Here is a 17,728-nt window from a genome sequence, read left to right on the forward strand (position 1 = left end):
AGACCTTTTACAGCTTGGCTGAGTGCATTAGCTGTTGAGTTAATTGATAAAAGAAGGAATGAATTTAGTCTCACTTCCTGCTCTTTTTGGGGGCAGAAATAGTTGTGTTTTCACAATGCAATTTTCAGAAGAGTTCTGTATGTGAGATAAGGGAAGATACAACTCAGCTGGTATGAGCTACACAGTAGAGAGAGAGCAAGGTTCTTGGGAGTACAACTAGATGCAAAAATATGGGCACCTGAGCAACTGTTGGCCAAAATAAAACAATCTAGATGTCTACAGAGCCTAAAAATTAAAATAAACAAACCAGACATCTCCAGAAATTACCAAAGGTTTAGTCTCAGAAGGTACTAAATAAGTGTTTTGAGAATTTAAACTTTAGGTTCAGTACTAAATGTCTGTAAAGTGTATATTTAAGTGGTTAAATATTTGTATGGATTTGAGCCAATTAATTACTAAAAGACAAAGTAAATGTAAAGTAGCCTTTAAAGTAGAGACATGCAAGACTCTAAACCACATATATTAATGTTCACTTTTCTGTAAGCAGTAGTCCTAATTCTGATCTACAGTTGCATAGCAGTATGATTTAATTTATCATTTGGTTGTAAAATGGTACTCCGCACTGAGATTGGAAGTCCTTTCTAAGCATTGGTACAAATGTAGTAAGGTAGAGTTGCCACTGTGAAAATTGTATAGCCTCAATAGGTGGGAAACATCTATCTCAGTCAGGAGGAATCTTGGGAGCTGAGTGACTCAGGGCAGCACAAAAAGAGAATCGCTATGATGATGCATTACCTGTGGGTAGAAAAAATATGACTATAGACACAATTTGCTCAGCATGCACATGAGTTTGCATAGCTTAAGGAAGCAACAGCAGAATGAAAGCAACTCCTTTGGAAAAAAAATAATAATCAGTTTGGGGTGTTTGTGGTTTCATAGTATTGTTTGTTCCACAGTGGACTGATAATTTCTTCAGACTTTTTTATTTCATTTTAGAAAAATACAGTTATGTAATTTATAGGTAAAACCACAGATGTTTGGATTATCTTCCTGTTCTAAATGCCAGCTAAAATTATAAATGAAACATGGAAAATATTGAAATAGTACATAGACACAAAGCTTATTTAACACTATTAGCTGTATTTAATATTTTATTCCAAATGACCTCAGACCATTAGTATTCAAGCCTTATAAATCAAGCCTAAACACAATGGGATGGGGTTTTAAAATCTAATTTTGCGAGCAGTTTGTGTTTTGGTTTTGATGACTTTGATATGCTTTTTCACCACAAATGTGAGGACTAGAGATGAAAGTCGAGCTTTTCAGCAGTAGTGTGATTCTGGAAACTACAGACTTCAGAAAGCAGACAATAAACTGGGGGTACCTTGATAAATGAAAGAAATAACTAGATTAAGCAGCAAAGATATTTTTGCATGCACTTTTTGCGATGGCACATAAGAGAGACTTTCAAAACCAGCTGGTGTGAAAATACTAGCTTTCTTAAAACCTAAAGGTGTCTGAGGTCAACCACACAAACCAGACCTCCAAGATAATGATCTGCTTTTGAAAAACATGTCTTCATACTTTAATATACAGCTGCTTCTTGGCTGGATAGTAGTGGGGTGAGAGAAATTGGTCTCCAGAAGGAATGAAAAACCAGACATTTTACCCAGATTTATGAAGGCAAAAGAAAGAGTGATAACTTTCAAACCAAGTCACCCATGCATTTATTTTTTTTATTTTCTCTGAGATGAAGGAAAGATTGTAGATGACACTAATATTTTTAGTCTTACAGTCACTTTTTTGAGACTTACAAGACTGAGTTTGCAAGGGTTTATTCTTTTCTTTGTCTCAGGAATTACATCTTAGAATGCTCTCAGATTAATTTTCATAGTTTAAAGTGAATTAGAATCTGACTCAGGGATATATGTGCCTATAGTGCCCTGCAAAAAGCCATTGTCAAAGAGGAACAAATATGTTTCTGTGCCACACTGAAGAGTGATGCAAATAACCATACTCACAGAAAACCTATCTATCTAAATCTCCACCACTCTTAAAAGGTTTTAAAATACATGAAAAGCTTGAATGTTTTTCACATCATCAACAGGATTTCAAAGCTGAGATCAGCCACCACTCCACTAAAGCCACTTTTCCTTGATAGTATGACTATAGGCAGTGAGCATTAAAATATCCAGCATATCAAGGTTGAAACAACTGACAAGATATCTCCTTGTTGTGCTGAATCAATTTCTGTAGATGTGTTTCTTTAGAGACAAGCATACTGTGCATAGTTTAGGCTTAATACCCTGTTGTTAGCTGAAGGTTTTTTTGCGTGTGTGTACACCATATTTTTGTTAATTATTTCTGTTGTCATGTGTACTCTTACCATAAGCAGAGCTCTGTTGTGCACAGTAGAGTACAAACATCAAGCTGAAAGCTGATCCAAATAGTTATAGTCAGCAAATGTAAAGTTCCTCTAGCAATAAAACTCTTATGTTTTATGCTAAATAATATAAATTTAAAAAAAAAAAAAAAAGAGGGAGAGCAGGAAGATTATAAGAAGCAGCTTTGGGAACAAAATACAAGGGAGATGGTAAAGACTTATGATTTTCATTAAAAGACAAGTCCGATGCAGGTCTAGAAACAAACAAAATTCATCAGAACTGCAAAGGAGACTGATGAATCTTTTCCTTAACCTGCTTCCTGAAAACATGCAAGAAGTGGGTGACTATGAGGAGCGGAGTAATGGAAATAGGATCAAATGTAACAGTACAGTATCCCCGATAGTGCAAAGTAAGAGTTACACCAAGAATTTGTCATAAACTGGAAGATCATCAGCTGGAAGCAAATGAAAAAGAAGGTGGCCTTATTAGTGGATCAGAAGATGACACTAAGTCACCAATAGAAAAGAGCTGAGAGAAAGGTAAGTGCGGTTCTAGAATATGTATGGTGAAATGCTTCCAATTGAAAACCTGAAATATTGGTATCACTCTGCACAACATTTCTCTGGAATATGGCATACTAGTCCGATCACTCATATTAAAAGGAAAAAAAAATAATTCAGTCATCTGCATGGGTAAAGGTAAGTGCTGCTGGGATAACCAAAGGAATAGAAAGTCTTAAGAGAAGAATGTTATTTGTAAATGCAAAAGTGAGTTAAACAAAAGGAGGAAGAGTTATTTAAACTAAAGAATAAATGATTGCAAACCGCTCGTGAATACACTGAGTCTGAACACTGAAATGCTTTCAATTGTCAGAGTGGTACTTGAACGGCTTTTCATTATAGCTAGCAGGGACAAACCCCAGCTGTAAGATGGTTGCTATTTCAATCCAGACCATTGAAGGTAACGTTCAGTTGTTTCCAAACAAGGAAATAAACTCAGTGGCTGGGGAGATTCACTCCTATCCATAGTTGTGCATTTCTTGAGCCTTCAGACAAAATACTCATCTAATCCAGTCTTGAATAGATTTCTCTCTCATATCTCCTGGCAAAAGCAAAGTAGATTTCCTGATAACTGCACCTCCTTCATTGCTTTGAACACCTTTCTTGAGGAAATCTTTTCTTTTTTTAGGCCAGAATATTTACAAACTCCTTGATAAACTTCTCTTGAAATGCCTTCCACTGTCTTATTTCAGTAGCATAATGTGTTGAGATAATAAACTCAGGTCAGCAGGGTTCTCTGAAACATCAAGTACATTTATGATGCTGCAGAAAAATATTGACCAAGTGAGGTAAATGAGAAGACATGATGGAACAGTGGAAACTTTGCAGGTGCTTATGAAACTGAGAGACCTGGGTATTTAACTAGCAAAATAAATACCCAAATTTATACTACAATGATTATAACTGGCTCACAGAAATGCAGCATTTCTAGCAAGCCTCCAGTAAAGGATTTCTAAACCAAAAATATCCCAGATAAAAAAGGTCTACAAATTTACAAGGTCATCTCTTTTGTGAAAACAGCATTTGACCATGCAGGGAGTAAAAAGCCAAACAAAGAATAATGTATTTCTATTAATTTCACTTTTGAATTATGCATTTCTGACTTTTTTAGCATCTCATTTTAGAAGCACATTTATAATTGATAGGAAAAGTTTGATTATTTTCCTGTGCTATCATATACTTTAAAATAATTGAGCCTAGAGGTGCAGAAGGAAGCTGCATTCTTCCTAATTGGGTTCATCTGAACTTTTTACAATCTACTCTGAGAAAATTTAATTGATAATTAACAGCACTTCAGATCATCCACTCATGAGACTTTAAAAATACATGAAAAGCTGACAACTCATTGACTGAATGAAAAACAGTGTACACAATTAAATATAAAGAAAATCTTGATTGCCTAAATCAAAGCTTACTGTGTTGCACAGATGAATGAAATCTGTTACATGAAGACTCCTTTTAATGTCCAAATTGGTTTTTAAGTAGCAAATATATTAACCCTCAAACTCTTCAGTGCCACACCACATGTCTCCCTTTCAGAGACCAAAGGGGAACAGGCAGACTGTTACTGCAGGTCAGAGTCATTGTCTTCTGTGAATCATGGCTCTCAGCTGCTGATTTCTGGTGCTGGGCAGTTATAGATGCTGCAACGCTTAACCACACATTTTCTTGACAAAGTCCAGGCAGAGATTCGTCAAGGAATGCATCCCTTGTTCACCAGATTCACTGAATTAGAGATTTCCTGAAATACTTTGCATCTAAGTAGTTAGTGGATTTATTCCAATGTTGATACTAATGCATGCATCTCTTGCCTATATGCTGAAGATAACAAGTCTCTGTACACCCCCAAGAGGCAAGTTTAACAACCTTTCATCTCTATTTCCTACCTAGATAATCTGAGGTACAGGAAAACTGCAGCACACATTTGCCGCAGTCAGTATCTGAACTGGAACCACAATAAATTGATGCTGATTCTTAGGTTAATTTTTAGCCTAAAGACCATGTGTTTTCTTTAAGCACCAAAAGAAAAGCAGCACACAATAATGTTAAATACATACAGGAAATGCAGTGTGTAAATATATGTGTATATATCTATAAAGAGTGGAAATTCAACTAAATATATGCATTCCACTGGTTCATCTACAGGGAAGATGAGGATAATTTTACATAACCATAAGCCACTCTTAGGAGGCTTTTTCAAAACAGTTATTTTTTTTTTCTCACCATAATAAATAAACTCCAAAGGTAGAAGGATATTGGTAAAAGACAGTAGCTGACTGAAAAATTCCAACCAACTGTAGATGGGATAAAACAATAAACAAAGGCCGATGCTTGACAGCTGTTGAATAATTTTTGACTCAATAAGAAAAAGTTCAACACAAGAGAGACCTTAAAATATTTGACACCTTTGAACATCATCAGACAAACCCACAGGCAAACAAGCCATAAATCCTGTGGTGAAGAGACAGGACATTCCCATGTTTTTTGTTAAAAGAGAGCAAATATTAAGCCCTGAACAAGAAAGTATATTTGTTCATTCCAGTGGGGTTGCCAAGTCATCTCTGACCTTTTTTGGATGACTTTTTAACTTTTTGGAAATACAGGTGGACCCTTTGGGACAGCCACAAGGTTGGCAGGAGTATCAGCCTCTCCATAAATATACTCTTGTGTGGCTCATTCCCAGGTGCCAATTCTGCAGAACAAGTTAAATTACATGAAGGAGCAATACCATTGTCATGAGCAGCTTTGTAAAGTAACCATAGACTTTCTTCTCCTTTCTTCCTTCCTTCCTTAGCATAACTTCACTGCATATGTTTTTTAACTTGGGAAAATGCAAATCAGTTATGAATGCAAGTTATTTGTAAAAAAGGACCATGGAACAGTGAATTACACAGGCAAAAGAATACATATAACGCTTAAAAAGTGTAACCCTCATCTGTTTCCTGGAAGCCAGTTACAGTAAAACACTTGCTAATGGAGAAAAAACAATAAAACTTCACCTGAATTATACAAGGGCTTTGAGGCCAGTCCTACACCTACATCTCACATGCAACACACTGTGACTTCTAAGGATATCTGGCGTGAAGATTCAGTGTGAGCAACTTCTTTAGTATCAGACCCTCGTCCCAAGTCTTAAGTCAATCTGGAAATGTTTAGCCTGAATAATCAGGGTTTGTGGCTGCAACTGCATCCCATGTTCCAAAAGAACAAGACATTATGCTGGGGATGATAAAAGGAGGTGAGAGACTTAGAGCAGACTCTAGATTCTTTCTCTGTTTTCACCAGTGCTAGTGAGCTGTGGATCAGCTCTTTACCAAATGAGAAGCTTGAATACAACAGTAAATGAAGGCTTAGGAACACTGATAGTCCTGGCACAAATAGTGGACTTACTCAAGAATGATGATATGTGATATAAGTCTTCTTATGAACTACTTGCACAGAGCAATTTCAGAGTCTGGCTAGCGCTAGTAATTATTTCTACTGGAATTGGCAAAAAATTTATATTGAATAAGGGATTAAGTATATGAGGATTGTTTTAGTAATGCCTTTGGTTCTTATTTTCAAGTTTCATGCTTCTGTCAGAGTGTGGAAACAAGGAAAATATGCTTTTAATATTACTCATTCAAACTCCCTTTAGAATAGGAACAGTTGTTTTTGTTTGCCGTGTTCTTTTCCCTTACTTCAGGGAAATGATTTGGATGAGAAGATGAATTAGATTCCTTTTGCTGTTTATTTACTTTATTGATTTTCCCAGCTAGACAAACCAAAGCTACTTCAGATACCTAGAGGAAAATCAGAGATTTTTAAAAGACCCAAGGCAAATTAGGTATTCATCTTATACTGAATTTCAGTGGTATGCTCATAGTGAATAGGTTTTCCATCTCTTAATCTGTTACAGAAGAAGTGCTTGTGTACGCATGTGTCTCTCTGTTATGGGTATATATGAGAAAAAAAATTATAACAATTTAAAATCAGGATTAAGGACAAAAGCAGTTTCTGCATCTCTCAACAAACTGATTAGATGATAAATATTTAGCAGAATAACATGGTGTTTGAAATGAACAGCTCTTTCTAGAGAAGTGCAAATAATATTCTCTCCGATTATAGACATTGTAGCTGAGCAGGGATAAGAGATGTTGTAAATCCATTAGTGAAGCGCTGCTTGCCTTCATTTCTGTTTAATATTTCTTAAAGCTATAAAATTGTATTATGTTAATGTAATGTACAGTCCAAGTGATAAAGGCAGCTAATGTGATTACCACTCACTGTGCTATAAACCTTTCAGCAAAGCTGCAGACAAATCGGTATTCAACTGTTTCTCATGATGATGGTGTTACACAGAGCAGATCACATGTTGAAAGCATCATCTGGTTGTTGGGACATTCTTATGTGCCAAAACGTTTAAGTAGATGCTAGAACTGAAGTTCAAAACAGTACTCTCACTTCTGATTTTGTGGTGAGTAAGCAAGGCCTAGCAGATGAGAGGTCCTTATTTAAACTATGTATGCAAAGCATAAACCTGGCATGATGTCACTATTGTGACTATTCACATGCAGAACAATTATCACAGATCAGAACATAGAGAGAAAATCCAGTTTTGCTGGTATTACTACTCTTCTCTTCGTCTTGCTTCCAAAATAAGCAACAGTTTACTGAAGATGCTGGAGAATCTTCCTCAATTTTCTTATGATCCTATGACAGTTATTCTTTTCAGTTATTCCCCTTTCATCATTCTGAAGTGACAACTTTACCTCATCTGTTCAACTTTGTATTATAATTTAATTCTGTCATTCTAGTTGAGAATTCTAATTCACAATAGAATTTTAGTTCACAAACAGAAGTATTCAGCTGAGAAGAGCTAGAACAGAACTCTGAATCTGGGGTCAGGGCATTAACTCTTTTATTAGAGCTTGGAATCCAAAGACATCTTTTCTGGTGGGACAGATTTACACATTTCCTTCCAGGAAACTTGAACTGCATAAGAACAGTTGGAAAGATTATCTTCACAAGATGGGCAACCAAACAATCCATTAAAGGGTCCATTAAAGCCTCCATCTAACATGGCCTTTCCCTGTCATGCATTTGTTGCAATAGTCACTGCAGCCTGTGCCTACACATATCTACCAATGGCTATTCTTTTTTCTTTCAACAGTGCTTCTGAAAGAAGGAACAGTCTTTTTGTGTGTTCGGAAATACAGTAGTGCATAAGCACTGACTTCCCTATTGTTCATTTATAAAAGTCTGTGCTTTGCTGTTTAGAGGTAACTCAATCGAGATGAGAAGGACTAGGCAAACTACTGCACAGGTTCAAACCTAGCCACAAATTGTCTTTATTCTCCAGAATGGAATCCATGCTTGGAGACATTCATCCAATTTTCCTGAAGCCAGCAGGTTTGATGGCTAACAACAGTGACAGAAAGGTAAATTGGTGAAAGCTTGATGACAAAGAAAAAGTAGAGGTGGAGGAATTAAGTTTGTTCAGCCCAGAGAAGAGAAGGTGTCAGCTAACAACAACCTGACAATACCTGTGAGGAGGTTATCAAGAAGTCTAAGTCAGTCTCTTCACAGTGGTTTATTGCGGGGGGACGAGTGGATATAAGGAAAAGCTTTTTCTTCATCAGGACAGTCGAGCAGTGTAGCAGATTGCCCATAGAGGTTGTGAAGTGTTCAGCCTTGAAGGTTTTCAAGACCCAACTGGATAAAGCACTGAGGAACTTGGTCTGACCTCATGGCTGGCCTAGCTTTGGCAGGACCTACTAAGGTCCCTCCCAGCCTGGCTTATTCTGTGGTATTGTGATTCTATGATTTCAGAATACCACAACATTATCTAGTACTGGGATGTCAGAGAATCGCAGGGGGATAGCAGTGATAAAGATTAGAAGGAAATAAATGCGAAGCTATGTGTAATTTATTATGAAACCAATCCTACAGACATTTAAATTGTTAGAAACTTATCTTTGACTATCTTATGATCGGCAAAGATACCTCGGCTAAGAATTTAGGAAATAACTTTAACTTGCATAGATCACTGGAGAGAAAAACTGTGGAGGCGCTGATCAATTTCTATATTTTACTTATGGAGGGAAGAATAAGTCAAAGCAGCACACATTCTCCACATCTCCTCTAACCATCCTCTTCTCTTCCACACTCTGTAACCTCTGAATTTTAATACTTTATTCATACCAGCTTGTATATATCCAAACAAGCTTATGCAGATATATAGCTCCTTTCTGCCCTCTGACTCAAGGGAGTGGCTAAAAGCTACTAGAAAACATAAACCAATTAAAAACAAATTAAGAACTCAAAAGAGCATGCATAATAAGTATCACTTTCAAAGAGAGATGGGAGAAAAATTCCCAGTCTATTTTCAGATGTAGACTCCTCCCAATCCTCCCCAAATCCTTGCATCTAGGGGTTTAGCTGTGGGTTCATATCTAATGTCATGCAACCTAGCAGTATGTTAAAGCTTAAAAAGTCAGGGTAAAACATTTCAATATCTTTCTAATGATGATTAATTCCTTTTGTATTCATTTGAGTAACATTAATCAGAATGAATTCATTTAGCGTGAATGTGGATAGAACATTTAATTTCTTCTGCATTTCAGAAAAGCCTATTTAAATGAATAATTGTACAAAAATAAATAGCAGAAAGAAAGGAACTGAAAACTTGCATGCCAGCCATAAATTGTACAACAAAATAACAGAAATCTATGAGTACTTTATTTGTTCAGCTTTAATAAGTAAGTGACACAACCACTACATGTATATATGGTATAGGAAATATATAATCCTGTGCCATGGGAAACATACAATATGAAGTTGGTTTATGTCCTCACACGTGCTGTTATATTATTTTAGCAGTGACAATCAGTAAGAACTTCAGAGAAACATCATAAAAAAACCCTAACCAATCTGCCATTTTTTGTTTAAAATTGATGAGTTGCCACTTATCCTTTTTCCAGAATTATGCAGCAATTGTTGCATGAGAAAATCTTGATACTTTAGAGCCTACACTGACAGAGTTATTTAGAGAAAGACTTTATAACTATCCAATCACTTAGGAATTGCTGCCTTCTTCCCTTTGCCTGTATATTTTTTTCCCAGCTCCTGTCTTCTAATGATCACCTTAGGCTGACCAACATTTGAGATTCTAAGGCAGCTTCTGAAATCCTTACTTCCATGCAAAAGCATCTTATTGTTTAAGTAGACCCATTGAAGTAATTTGGACGACTTTTCAAACCAACTGTTAGCCAAAATTGCAAAGGTATGAGATCCAAACTCTTGTAAACCACATTCCTGTGTGGATGTTTAGTATTACCTGGAGTTCAGCGACTTAGTCACAGATGAACTAGCTTCCTAAAGTTTCAAGCTGCAGCTCCAGAAAATTAATGCCAAAAGCCAAACATCCAGATATTTCCAAATGCTGAGCTTTTTGTTTGTAGGATAATCTATGAGGTGAACTTGATTGTGTAGAAGCAGACTCACACAGGTAATGTAGATAAAGGATTAGCAAATCAGTTCCTAAAACTAATGGCAAGAAATAACATTTATTTTGCTATGGAATTTCTTATATTACAAAAAAAGTATAAATTGGGTGGATTTACCTTACCCAGCTCCAAGTGACTAATGACTCATCTTTTCTAGACTTGAAGAGCAACAGATAAGATGTAGAACATGTTCTTCCCTCTGCTGACAAAAAGGCAAAAAGCTTTCAGGTCATTAAAGTGAGTTAACATTTTAACTTCACCTTGAAATGCTATTCAACAAGTGCAGCTGTGCTAGGGATTTCCAAATTTTCAGCTTAATCATGTTGTATGATTTATTTCCTTAATCCTGAAACTGTATCCAACATTTTTGGCTTTAGCTGTGGAGGATTGTCCATATCATCCGTATTCTGGATCATGTAAATTCTTTCAATAAATTCAGGGCTAAGAAAACAGCAGTCAGATTAAGACTTATCTTTTGACATATATTATATCTGTGTTTCTGTAGTTTTTAAGATAGGAAACTTTATAGCAGAAAAACTCAAATATTGTGACAGCCTTCTGGATTTAGAAAGAATTTCTGTAATGCATGACAGCTTCTAACAAGTCACTCCAAATCTCTGTGGATTTGGAAGAAGTGTAACATTTACATTGTAGAGCCATTCAGCATATTGCTTGTAGCCTACAGTGCTGATTTTCTTAGACTTGGTTTCCAGTGTGATGGATTGCAACCATAATGATGTCATTAGTTCAGTTTCACATGCTTTTAGACAGAAAAATATTGTGGATTTGTAGGCAAGCTGAATATCACTTTGAGCTTCAAGGGTCCAAAACCTCACATTTTAATGAACAGAAAGAAAGCAAAATTTTTGAATGAAATGTGAACAAAGGCTTGTTACCACCTTCTCCATGGAACACATAGCTAAGGAGAGTGAAAAGCTAGTTAATGCAATGTATTTTTATGACACATATTTAGCAGCATTGATAATTTATTGCAGCTCAGACATATTTCTGTTTTGTATTCAGAATAGTGAATAATAAAGAAAAAAATCCTAACACACTTTATTTCCTGTTCTTGCTGGTGACATGAGGAGGTGTTTAATATACTGTGGAAAGAGAATGGAATCAGCAGCTGGCTTACCTGGGAAACAAACTTGGTGTGCAGGCAAGTGCTTAACTGCACAATCGAAGAGGAGAGATGAAGCATATACTGCCCTCAAATGATAACAAGAAACTGGGTAGGTTCATTACCGATATACCCAAGTCCTTATCAGCATATCTTGTAGCCTACTCCTCTCACGCGGTTTACAAATCTTGAGTAATCTGACAAGGGCTGATTTCAGATGTGGTTGCCAGAGTCTTGTAAATAATCTTAGTGGGGTGTGAGGGGGAAGGAAAGGGAAATTAAGACTCTGAAGGGCAGCTTCTCAGATGGCAGCTTGCAATGACAGGTTGACAGATTTTCTGGCGTTGTGGAAGAATTATATGCAATAACTATATGAATTGCTCACCTTCCTCCAAGGATTACATATTTTTTAAACTGTCATAAATACAAAGCTGTGGGAAGCATTGCTAGGTAGGAAAATACGAAATTCTGTTTCCCTTGCAACTCATTTGCATAATGTAATCTAGAAGGTTGTGTTTATCAGTGGTGGGAAGACAGTTTAAACAAATGTTCAACATATGTATATGATCAGCAGCAAAAGGCCATGGTCTTAGCAGGCAGCTAAAAAAGTAAACAGAGGCCAGCATGTCTGCATTCTCCCTGCATCATATTGGCAACAAATAATAGGGCCCTAACAGGATATCTCTCAACTTGGAAACATTTACTGAGCATTTTGTTCTGGCTGATATAGACTGTTTAAGTGAGTCATTATACTGGGAAGCAGCTACTGCCATTTCAAAAAATATCTTGAGACTATGGCAATTTCATATCACTGTAATTCAGCAGCAACTAACTAACTAACTAACTAGCTACGTGCCACAGAGTCCATCCAGTATGACTGTTTCCATGGCAATTGGATACTCTGGCATTTTATTGAAATCTGTGAGTTAAAACCTGTTTGCCAGACACCGTTAAGGGCAAGGCAGTAATCCCCAGCATTTTCCTTTCTACAGATTGACCAGTAGCTAAACTGAATAATTAACTTTCATGATTTCCAGATTCATAGTATATGATTCTGACTATTCACATCACAAAAGTAAGTTGATAGCTTGTTTTTCTGACTCCCTTTGTTCCTTGCATTCAGTGTCTACTGAAACATATTCTAGTTAATCCCCTCCCCTCTTTACACTAACATGCACCAGTAAAAATACCTGCTCGACTCAAAACCTACAGGATCTCATACAGGGAGCTATTTCACCTCTGATACTGGCCAATGCATCTGTTGAAGAATTTCAAAGCCCATGTCTTCCCACAAAGAAGGCTTATTTGCAATCTGTATTATCTTTTGTCAACCCACTCTGATTTCTGGGTGTAAAACAACTTTGGTTCATGGGAACGGTTACAAAATGAGCCATAGCCATGTTGAGGACAAAGCAGGGAACAGGACAAGGGGAGGAAGCTATGAACTGTCCACTTTCTTTGATAAACTGAAAACAAGTGTTGCAACAATTACTTTCTGTGCCTGTTCTTACTCAGCCTTTCTTCTAAATTATCTGTTTATATGCCAGAAAGCAAAAAACGGGTCCTGGTTTTAATCTCATATTCCATCTGCTTCTGGAATCACTGCTAAGGGCAGGTGGCAAATGAGTTCTTTCTAATTTTGCCATCTTCTCCATGGGACAAATTCTGCCTCCTTGTTCAGGCTGAGTAGTTCTTTACCAGCCCTTGGGATAGAGTAAGGAATAGCTCAAGCTAAGTACATGTGACAGAACCTGACTCAGTATGAAATGAGGGCATGCACAGTTTAATGTTACATGTGTGATGTGCTCAGTTTACTATAAGACAATGATTTTAGTTGGAAGATTTCAGTACAATAAACTGGAGCATGACTTAAAGGCATTTGCTTTACAACTAGTCTTTTTAGTGGCATGTCTACATACAGTTTTTTCTGTACCTGCTAGTATAATTGTGTTTTGCTGAATATAATGCTTTGAAAGACTGCATTTCAAGAAAAAAGTATCTTTTTCACAGTCTCAGATTCTAACCAAGGAAACATCATATAAAAGGAATGACTGCTCCAGACCTATATCCATCAATCTAATTTGTGAATACCAAGATTTTTACTGACATTTCAATGAAAATCCAAATCAGGTGCATATGTGATTGATTCATACATCTTCAGACACACATTGATGCATATACATTGGTATATATATATGCACACACATATATGCATGCATATAAGCATGGTATAATTGCATACAAAGTCTCTGACAAAGGGGACACGAGTGATTTTCAGTAGGCTTATTTGACATAATAATAGTTCATTGATCCCTCTGCCTTATTGAGGGCTGATAATAGAATAGCCCAAGGGGAAGAAACCATGCCAGGATCCTAGATGAAAGGGTTTAGCTCTTTGCTCACATAGGTGCTGAATCCATGGCGTATTTCCAAGTAAAAGTGCCTGCAGCAACGTTTGCTAATTACAGGTTGTGTTCTACTGTTTCCAAACAGGGTGAAAGTGACAGAAGTTTAACTGTGAATAATTACACACTTGAATAAGTATGTGATTAGCCCTATTTGTTGTGGTTGGGACTAGAGTGACAGGACAAGAATGGAGTGATTGCATTATTTACAGCTTAATTGTAGACAAGTAATTACTTATGTAAGTTGGTGCTGTGGGGTCAGGAAATACATGCCTGAGAATGTCTAGGATTTGAATGGAAACTTCAGAAATTTGGTTTCCAAATGATATAGCAGAAGTGAAAATTCTCTACATTTATCTAATTATGGAGAGGGTTTCTTGAATTAAATGTCTTGGAATGTTAAATGTCTTGTTCTCTTGAAACCAGGGATTAGATGAAACGTTTATAAACCATTGCTTCCCGCCTAATAAATCACAAATGCCACCTAGTGGCGTTGGCTATCCAGTGAATCATTGCACACGCTCTCTCTCAAAAAAAAAGGTTAAAAAAAAATTAAAAATCTAGAGTTTTACCAGCATGTTATGTCCATTGAAGTGTATATGGTTGATGAAATTTTCTGTGAACACTTTTTTCCACTTAGTTCCCAACTACATTTTATTTGCATTGGATCAGATTGTGAAAATCTTACTCATGTTGGCAAGTAGTAGTGAATAATCCTATTAAAATGTAGTTAAACTCCGTATCTTGGAACTCTGTTTTAACTATGTGCTTTCCTCACCAAGTAGAAGGTGGTTCTGACTTACAAAGAGAGACCTTAAGTTAGTAATAAGGTTAGCTAAGTTAAGTTAGTTAAATTAATGTGTCAGTAAATTGCTCTAATTTATTAATATTTGTCTAAGTCTGCTCATCCAAGGAAATAAAGGCTCAATTTGTTACTTGTGTGCTCCATTTTCAAAATGACAAAGTATTCCAAAATGAGAATCAAAGTCCAGCCAGGAAAAAAAAAAAAAGAAGGAAGGAAGGAAGGAGAAAGAAAAGAAAGAAAAGAAAGAAAGAAAAGAAAGAAAGAAAGAAAGAAAGAAAGAAAGAAAGAAAGAAAGAAAGAAAGAAAGAAAGAAAGAGACCAAACTGATTATTTGGTGGGAAAATAATTGCAGTATGATGGACCTGTTACTTGAGCAATCTAAGTTATATCCTTCAGAAATTCATGACAGAGAACTTATGGGATCAAAATAAAAAGTTTATTAGTAGTAATCATGGTACCCTGTTAGTGCTAGGTCTCTATGTTTCCATATCTTTACAGACAACTACTTATGTTCAATTTCTGATGGATGTCCACATGTGAAAAGGATTATGCAAGTGTTAACTTTTTTTTTCTGAGACACCAAGGGCTTGGCAATCTCAGAAGCACTACAGATAGTCTCTTGTGCAAGAGTTCAAACAAATGTTTTTGAAAAAAATCTCTTATTTGTAACCTGATTCAGCAAATAAGTTTAAATTGAAACTTACCAGTTTTATAATTTGGCACAGTTATTTTGGCACAGTATCTAGAAAAAAATGATAGTGACTTTCAAAAACTTTTGAATAATTAATTTACTTTGACAAAATGTGGTTAAAGTGCAATTGTCAAAAATTGTCAAAGCATGGGTAAGTGTTTTGTTTTGGGACATCCCCCCCCCCGCCCCTCTACTGGCAGTATATACACTCCCCTGATTTCAAAACTTGAAAATAATACCAATGATAACTTACAATTACGCTATGTAGCTGTGCATAGGCAGCTATGTGAATGTTTTATGGTGTAAAATATTTAAGAATACATGTTTAGGTAAGGTTTTCTAAGGAAGCTTAAGGTTATGCATGTTGCATATGACAATTTAATGGTACCTAACTGCTCGAGGTGTTTTGTCTCCCAAAATTGAGCAAGACTGAGTAAACTGAATCCGCTCAGAGCTGTTCCCTCTGAAACATTTGTTTCACAAGTGCTTTTGTGCAACATTGTGGAGTGGGGATGATGCATTTGTTTCTACTTCAGACTCATTGCTAATACCATTTATTAGTAAAAATTTTCTATGGGATGTTCTGCATTTTTTTATGGCTTGACCCTACAACCCTCATATGCCTCAATCCTTATATGCTTTTAGTATACGTTTATCTTCAAGCAGGATAATAATTTCATTAAATTAATTTCATAGGATCAAGTCCAATTGCTGCAGAGATTTTAATATAACTGGAATTATTATATTTTTCAGTGTGAGGGAAAGGAAACAGAGGTTCAAGGAAGTTAGGTACCTTCTTCTCCAAACGTCACATAACATCTCAGTGAGAGAATATGGTACAAAATGTCACCTCTGTTCTTGTTTCTTTTCTTTGTGAAGGCTACTGTGTTTTTTAAAAGCATAATTCTTGTAGTTATTGAAAGGGATAGCTGATGCATGTACCAATATAGGTGTTCACTTTCTTAAAGGCTTAAGATTAAAAATACACTCTCAAGTCTCAGGTCTGTCCCTTCTCTTATTGTAACATGAAAAAAACCCACAAAATACTCCAAAGCCTTGCTTAGCTCATGAAGCTTTTTAAAGTTAAGAGATGTAACATTTTTGGATCTAAGTAGTTCCTCATCGGTATATTTGCTTTTATGTTCCTTTTATTTTGTTACTGTTGTGGAAACTCTGCATGGTCTGGTATTACTGATCCCTGAGCAGAGAGAACCCCTGGACATACATACCCATCAGAATAAATGCTAAATTGCTATCAAGCGTTACAGCATAGCCTGTCCTTTAATCACTCATACTTTGAAGTTCCTTAAAATAACACAGTATACAGGAAAGCCCATATTGTGCTTTAAAATTGAATCTGAGGTAATACAATACAATTTTTAAAGTGTAAATTGTTTTACAGATTGGCTATACATCTTTGTACAAAGAAAACAATAGATGACAGCTTTTGGTCACATAATTTAGAAAACAAGAGCAGCTTTTCCAGATGGACACAGTTTCTTGTCATGGGATATGGGAACATATTAAGATTCCATAGCTGCAGTGGGTTATTAGTGACACTACTAATAACAGTAATTGGAATCTTTGTCATTTTTCTTGACGTATATTATTCCTAGCTCTCCTCCTGCTTACTCATGCTTTTTCTTTCTTCCCTCTTGCTTCCCTCATATATGCAAATTTGTTACGGAAAGTAAAATGAAGAGAGATCTGGTAATAAATCTTGCATGATATAATTTTGTTTCTCACATATTTCCTCCTTACTGCTTTATCATCTGACCTTTTTTTTAAACATGTATAGCTGATATACATGTTTACTTGGAAACTCTTAGGGACAGGGACTATGTTGTATTGTGAAGTGACCGAAACAAGCATTCAGCTGGGTTTTAACAGAAAAAAAAAAATATTTCTTGTCATTATTATGTAGTATTTAAAAGCTAGCCAGAGTTCTCTGAAACTAATCAATATCTTACTATATTACTACACAAGCTAACAGTACAATGCTGTTTGTTTATGTTCACCTTTAATCAAAACATCTTCATAGCTGGCATCTCATGTCAGTGAACACTGGGCTAGATGCCTAGAAGATTTAGTTTTGTGAGTGCTTATTCACAGTAATAAATAGGGGAGTCATTATTTTCACAAGTGACTGACTTCTTTACTGCAAGTCCACACTTTGGTGGGGGTAAGACTAAGATGTTTAGTGTTATCTCATCTAATACTGGGTACTTATATTGGATTTTTCATGTAGCCCAATGCAATTTGAATGAAAGTCA

Source organism: Buteo buteo, chromosome 6 (assembly GCF_964188355.1).
Source record: "Buteo buteo chromosome 6, bButBut1.hap1.1, whole genome shotgun sequence".
NCBI lineage: Eukaryota > Metazoa > Chordata > Aves > Accipitriformes > Accipitridae > Buteo > Buteo buteo.